Source organism: Triturus cristatus, chromosome 10 (assembly GCF_964204655.1).
Source record: "Triturus cristatus chromosome 10, aTriCri1.1, whole genome shotgun sequence".
In the NCBI taxonomy this organism is placed as follows: Eukaryota; Metazoa; Chordata; class Amphibia; order Caudata; family Salamandridae; genus Triturus; species Triturus cristatus.
The window spans coordinates 649,824,452-649,831,387 of record NC_140593.1 but is presented as its reverse complement, the minus strand read 5'-3'; the positions used below and the strand labels follow the sequence as shown (position 1 = coordinate 649,831,387).

Below are 6,936 nucleotides of genomic sequence, written 5' to 3'. Positions count from 1 at the left end.
GGACTACCGACCGATATCTCTTATTAACACTGAGATCAAAATATATGCCACCATCCTGGCACAACGGCTGCGTCCATGCCTCAATTCCCTGGTCCACCCGGACCAATGTGGGTTCATGCCGAACCGAGGAACTCGGCACTGCCTGCGGCGCCTGCATCTCGCCATGGCTCACCGAGAGCGCCTCTCTCCTTATCTAGCTTTGTTGTTGGTCGACTTTGAAAAAGCCTTTGATTCGGTGGGTTGGGTCTACCTTGAAGAGGTATTGGAGAGGATGGAGTTCGGCCCTCAATTCCGCGCCATGGTCCGGATCTTGTACGCGGCTCCACGGGCTAGGGTGTTGGTGAATGGGGCTCTATCTCGCCCGTTTTCTATCGGGAGGGGGATGCGTCAGGGCTGCCCGCTCTCGCCACTCCTCTTTGCCTTGGCAATGGAACCTCTGGCTGTTCTGGTCCGCTCAGACCCTGCTCTCCGTGGGTGGGACTGGCCGGGCATGGTCCCTGATAAAATAGCTCTGTATGCGGACGATGTCCTCCTTTACCTCTCAGACCCGGCTACCTCTGGTCCTGTTGTGCGTGGGATTCTTCACCGGTTTGGTCGGGCATCGGGTCTCCGTCTCAACCCCAGGAAATCGGTCTTGGTTCCGCTGCACCCAGCTCGAGATTGCTTCGATTGGCAGTCCAATATTCCCCTCCGGAGGCTTTCTTTTAAGTATCTGGATCACCCTTCTACCGGAGCTCTGCTGGGCTCTTAACGTGGCTCCCGTGGTCAACAAAGCCAGATCAGACCTGGCGAGATGGCAATCGCTCCCATTGAATCCACTGGGGAGGATTGCTCTCTACAAGATGATGATCCTTCCCAAATTCCTGTACATGCTGCAAAACACGCCCTGCGCTTTCTCTCGTCCGTGGTTCCGGGACTTGGATAGTATGGCGACCAAGTTTCTATGGGGTGGCGGTAGGGTCCGTCTGGCCCTGGGCCGGTGCCAGATTCCATCGTACGATGGAGGTATGAGCATGACCAACCTATATTTATACTACCTTGCGACTCGGCTCCTGGTGGTCCATGACTGGTTCTCGGGCGGGTGGGACGATCCGGCCTACAGGCTGGAGGTCCAGCTAATGGGGTTCCCCTCTATTCAGAATATGCTCTACGGGGCGACGCTTCCTCGGTCGCTTCCGGATGTTGTACGGGCCCCCTTCTTGGCGTGGCGTGCCGCTCTACGGCATACCCGGTGGTCGGGGAAACTGACTCGCGTTACACCACTCTGGCATGGCACTTGGCTGCGGGAGGTCACGGGCTTGGAAGGATTTTGGGCCTGGGATCTCCTTGGGATCTCCTGTTTGGGCGATCTGTGGCGAGGGAGTCACATGTGCTCCTTCCGGGAGCTTCAGGCTCGCTTCTCGCTGTGCCCCTCACAGTTTTACAAGTATCTCCAGCTGCGCCACGCAATTCGGTCTCATGTCCCTCTAGATTCACGGATCCCTGACCATAGCCCACCAGAAGCGCAGGTGATGATGGGGTTTCTGGGAAGGGGGGGTATCTCCCGTATTTACCGGACCCTGGTCAATAACACCCCAATGGTCTGGGAGGATACGAAATTGCGCTGGGAGGCCTGGGTGGGACCACTGGATGAGGCTGATTGGAGGGACGCCCTTATGGCACCCAGGACGATCACCTCCTCGGCCAGGCTGCGGCTCATCCAGCTGTATTATTTGCATACCGCCTATCTGACCCCGGAGCGCCTCCACCATGCGGGTCTCTCTCCAGATACTTCCTGTGCACGCTGTGGGGCGGACCCGGCGGATTTTTTCCACATGGTGTGGACCTGCCCGCGTCTGGGAGCCTACTGGGGCGAGATTGAGACTGAGCTAACTGAGACACTGGGGTGGGAGGTTCCCCATGATCCCAGAATGGCCCTGCTGGGGATGACGGACGGTCTGGACGGTTCCCATCATGAGAAATTCTTCCTAACTACAGCTTTGGTAGTAGCGAAACGAGATATTGCCGCCGCATGGAAGTGGTCAGACCCACCCAAATGTGCTACGTGGAGGAGGGGGGTGGACTGGTGCGCAGCACAGGAGCGCATGATGTATTCGGCGCGGGGCTGTCCTAAGAAGTATCACAGAGTGCGGGGGAAGTGGCTAGGGGGTATAATTTAGGGGTGTCAGTGCGGGTGGAGGGAGTGAGGTGGTCGGGAAGGGGGTGGGAGGTATTGCTGTTGAAGGTCAATGAACGTAGAAGATATCTTTTGATGCCAGTTCGCTTGGACGGTTGTCCATGTATTTTTGTATGTTTATTTGCAAAAATAAAAATTTGCTTATCAAAAAAACTTCTGACCATTTAAACCCCATAATTTACATATCCTGCCACAATTTTAGTGCCAGTGGCTCAATGGCAAGGTCGAACAGCACAGGTGCTAACTGGCATCCTATCCTTGCCTGGCTCTCCACATTACAGACAAGGAATATGATACCGCTACTCAAACCCTCATCCATTTTGTCAGTCCACGATATAGTAAGCAAGAGTGGGAAATCAAGTTCGAGCCAAAGCCCATGTGAGTCAGAAAGGGAAACAGGTAGTCTCAATAATGACTGATGAAAGGGTTTTCAAATTCTATCAATAGTAGAGCCAATTAACTGTTTAGCCTATTTGATAATAGCTTTATACACTTGTGAGATATTGGGCCTGATTCTGAAATGTTACCAATGTCAAAGGTTTCAAGGGGATTGACTGCACCTGTCTAATAGTATGGTAGTGTATATATTGGACTTTTGGTGCACAGGACCTGAGCCTTAATACCCCTAAGCCTCCTGGGATTAAAAACCCCACAATAGCAAATACATCAATTTGATCCAGCACTCATTGTTGTAACAATCTCAATATTATATTTAAATTGCACCAATAATACTTCATTCAAATATTATCCTGTCCCACAGTTAAACATGACATCAATTCAGCAGGTTTATTTCGGTATCTTTATTTGTGAATTCTTCTTCACAATTGATAAAATCGTAGCCAACGCTTTTGGTCCTTTCAGACTTCTTCAGGGCAAAAAAAATATTTGTTGGCCTTCTATCTTGAGTACTGTGAGTGTTATTTTATCAGTTTCTTGAAGGTATTAATAATGGTGACCTCGCGAAGTAAATCTCTTGCCGAATTAGAGCGTCAGTTGTTTAAAAGATTATTGTCGTAACCGGTCTTTTATTTGGACGCCTTAGCACACTTCGTGCTAATGACTCGGCTTACTATCACGGGTATAAAAGATAAGATATTTAGGCACCTGTCTTCCTTTCTTGCAAGATGAATGCAAACTGTGCATGTAAACCATTTAAGTCACAGCCATTTGCTCTCCCCTATAGCGTCCCACAGGGCTCTGGACTCAGTCCAACTTTTCTCAACCTGTACATGGTTCCGCTGGCTGAGTTAGTGTGCTCATGGGTCTTTAGAGTGTCTTCCTATGATGATGACACAGAAATTGTAATTACTATCACCAAACATCCTATAGCTGCTGCAGCTAAATTTCTAAATTGTATGATGGAAGTAGCTATTGGATAAGGACTACCTGTGTAAAGTTAAATGGGGAAAAGATGGAGATCTTGCCATTTGGTTTCCCTTCAAATATCTGGTTAAATCAATATTGACCTGCTGAACTAAGAACTAAGCCCCTACCAGTGAACTCTGCTAGAAATTTGGATATATATTATTTGAGCTTGTCATTTGTTGCACAGACCAATCAAATGTCCGTATCGTGTTTTTACATTATTGGGATGCTAAGAAAAATCTTCCTGCACATCCCTCTTCATCAGGCAAAACGATCATTCAACCATTGATAGCTTCTTGCTTGGGCTACTACAAAGCCCCATATTCGGGAACTACTTAATTGCCATGCTCAAGACTGCAATTAGCACAGAATGCAGCTGCTTGATTACCTCGGGGTTTATCTATGTATCAGTCCCTCACAGAAAGTGGAGTAACTGACGAGTCTACACTGGCAGTCAGTTGTTGAACTATAAGGTGCTGTTAGAAAAACATTCCCACAAATTGGTTTGGGAATTGTTTCCGACCGACTCGGATCTGGAGAGTCAAACCGACTGATTACGATGCATCCTCAAGAACTTCTGACCCATCACCCTGCTCCCGTTCCCGGCGAAGATCATCGAAAAGGCCATCAACAAACAACTGACCAGCTTCCTCGAGGAGAACAGCATCCTGGACCCGTCCCAGTCCGGGTTCCGCAGCAACCACAGCACCGAAACTGCCCTCATCGCCGCCACCGATGACATCAGGACCCTGCTAGACAATGGAGAAACTGCAGCCCTCATCCTCCTGGACCTGTCAGCCGCCTTCGACGCGGTCTGCCACCGCACACTACGAACACGCCTCTACGACGCCAGAATCCAAGAGACAGCCCTGAACTGGACCTCCTCCTTCCTCTCCGGCAGAACACAGAGCGTCCGCCTCCCCCCCTTCTGCTCCGAAGCAACCGAGATCATCTGCAGCGTACCCCAAGGCTTATCCCTCAGCCCAACGTTGTTCAACGTTTAAATGGCACCACTCACCCACATTGCACGACTGCACGACCTCAACATCATCTCCTACGCCGACGACACCCAGCTGATCCTCTCCCTCACCAAGGACCCCCACACCGCCAAAACCAACCTCCACGAAGGAATGAAGGCCGTCGCCGACTGGATGAGGAACAGCCGACTGAAGCTGAACTCGGACAAAACAGAGGTCCTCATCCTCGGATCCACCCCCTCGGCCTGGGTTGACTCCTGGTAGCCGACTGCACTAGGAACACCCCCAACACCCACCGACCACGCACGCAAACTAGGGGTCATCCTCGACTCTACCCTCTCCATGACGAAGCAGGTCAATGCCGTCTCCTCCTCCTGCTTCAACACCCTCCGCATGCTTCGCAGGATCTTCAAGTGGATCCCCACCGAAACAAGAAGGACGGTCACCCAGGCCCTCGTCAGCAGTAGACTGGACTACGGAAACGTGCCCTACGCAGGAGCCCCGCCCAACTCCTGAAACGGCTTCAACGCGTCCAGAACGCCTCCGCACGCCTGATCTGACATCCCTTGCCGCAGCCACATCACACCCCACCTGAGAGACCTACACTGGCTCCCTGCCAACAAGAGGCTAACCTTCAAACTCCTCATCCACGCACACAAGGCGCTCCACAACACCGGACCAATGTACCTCAACAGCCGACTCAGCCTCTACACCCCCACCCGCCAGCTCCGCTCCGCAGACCGCGCCCTCGCCACCGTTCCCCACATCCGAAGAGTGACCGCAGGCGGCAGATCATTCTCCCACCTCGCCGCCAAGACATGGAACACCCTCCCCATCCGCCTGCAGCAGACCAAAGACCTTCTGACCTTCAGTAGACTTCTCAAGACCTGGCTCTTCGAACAGTAGCAGCTCCCCCTAGCGCCTTGAGACCCTCGTGGGTATGTAGTGCACTTTACAAATGCCATGATTGATTGATTGATTGATCCGGATACGATTCGGTCGGACTCCCATTGACTTCAATAGGAGCCTATGTTCCGACCGAATGCATAGGCTCCCATTGAAGAAAGGGGTGGGGAGGAAAAATCGGACACGCCCTGGTGCCTGCCACACTGTGCATAGCTGTTAAGGGGGGTGACCCATGGGTACACTATGGGCCCCCAAAGTCTGAATCAGACTGCTGATTTGAGTCAGATGACATGATTCAGAAAGGCTGTCTGAATCCAGCATTGTAATTGGTCGTTTGGAAGCACGGCCCGTAGAGATATACGAGTATGCTCCATAGGGCTCGGTCATCGCGAATACCGTCTGGTTTGGATTAGGATATTCCTAACGCCTAACTCGCATCGTAATCGGTCGGTCGGAAACATTTCCAATTCGGTCGGAAAGACACGTTCCCAATCCGATTTGGAAACACGGCCCGTAGAGACGTACGAGTCTGCTCCATAGGGCTCGGTCATTGTGAATGCCGTCTGGTTTGGATTAGGATATTCCTAACGCCTAACCCGCATCGTAATCGGTCGGTCGGAAACATTTCCAATTCGGTCGGAAAGACACGTTCCCAATCCGATTTGGATGGTTTTTCAAAATCTTTATTTTACACAAATCCAAAAGAGAATTTATTGAGGAGGCTGGCCACGTCCACGACCAAATCCACCGCGAAACTGGAACTCTGTAGCAGCTCCAGTACCAGCTTCTGCCTTTTTGTCAGCACCAGGAGGAGCAGTAGTGCGTCTGTAAGTGTCCATCAGCCTCACTACGGTTGAGACGTGCAGGCCACTTACCTTCAAGACCTTTGGGCCTTGCTCTGTCAGTCTCCGAGCGGCTTCTGCGCAGAGTAGCTGGTACAATTTCAGGGGGCAGATGCAGGAAGTCTCTTAGGTACTGGATGCCCTCATTGGTCAAATACCCGGAGAAATGCCTCCAGGCAAACTGCTCCTTCACGTAACCACGTGATTTTAGAGACTGCATGGCCTTCATGACATGTAGGTTGGGGACATTCTTGTCAGCCAGCTTCGGATGCTTGGCCATATGGACATCTTTCTTAGCCACCATCACTCCCTCCTTGAACAGGAGCTCATGGATAGAGATTTGGTTCTTCTTGGGCATCAACATCTCTGCGGCTGCTTGTAGGCTTGGAGCAAATGCCGCTAGGCGGCCTTCCTAACTGCATCGTAATCAGGCCCTAAATGTTTAAGGCGCGGTGCATGGCACATAATGCTCTGTATGAGAGTGGTCTGAGATCAATTCAAACATGTTTAAATTATATGATCCTTAGAAGGCAGCTCAGATCATCCATGAGAAAGGATTTGGGTAGGCAGATCCTTCTCGATGCTCACTACCAAATAGTGGAACTCCCTCCCTCCTGAAATGTAAGCTATGGAGAATCTTTCAGTGCTTAGGAAACTGATTAAATGCGGC

General features: G+C 51.3%; 1 pseudogene; it reads right to left on the bottom strand.

Moving 5' to 3' along the window:
* Nucleotides 1-6,091: 6,091 nt before the first annotated feature.
* Nucleotides 6,092-6,651, bottom strand: LOC146789848 (small ribosomal subunit protein eS10 pseudogene; annotated as a pseudogene).
* Between the last annotated feature and the right edge of the window lie 285 nt (nt 6,652-6,936).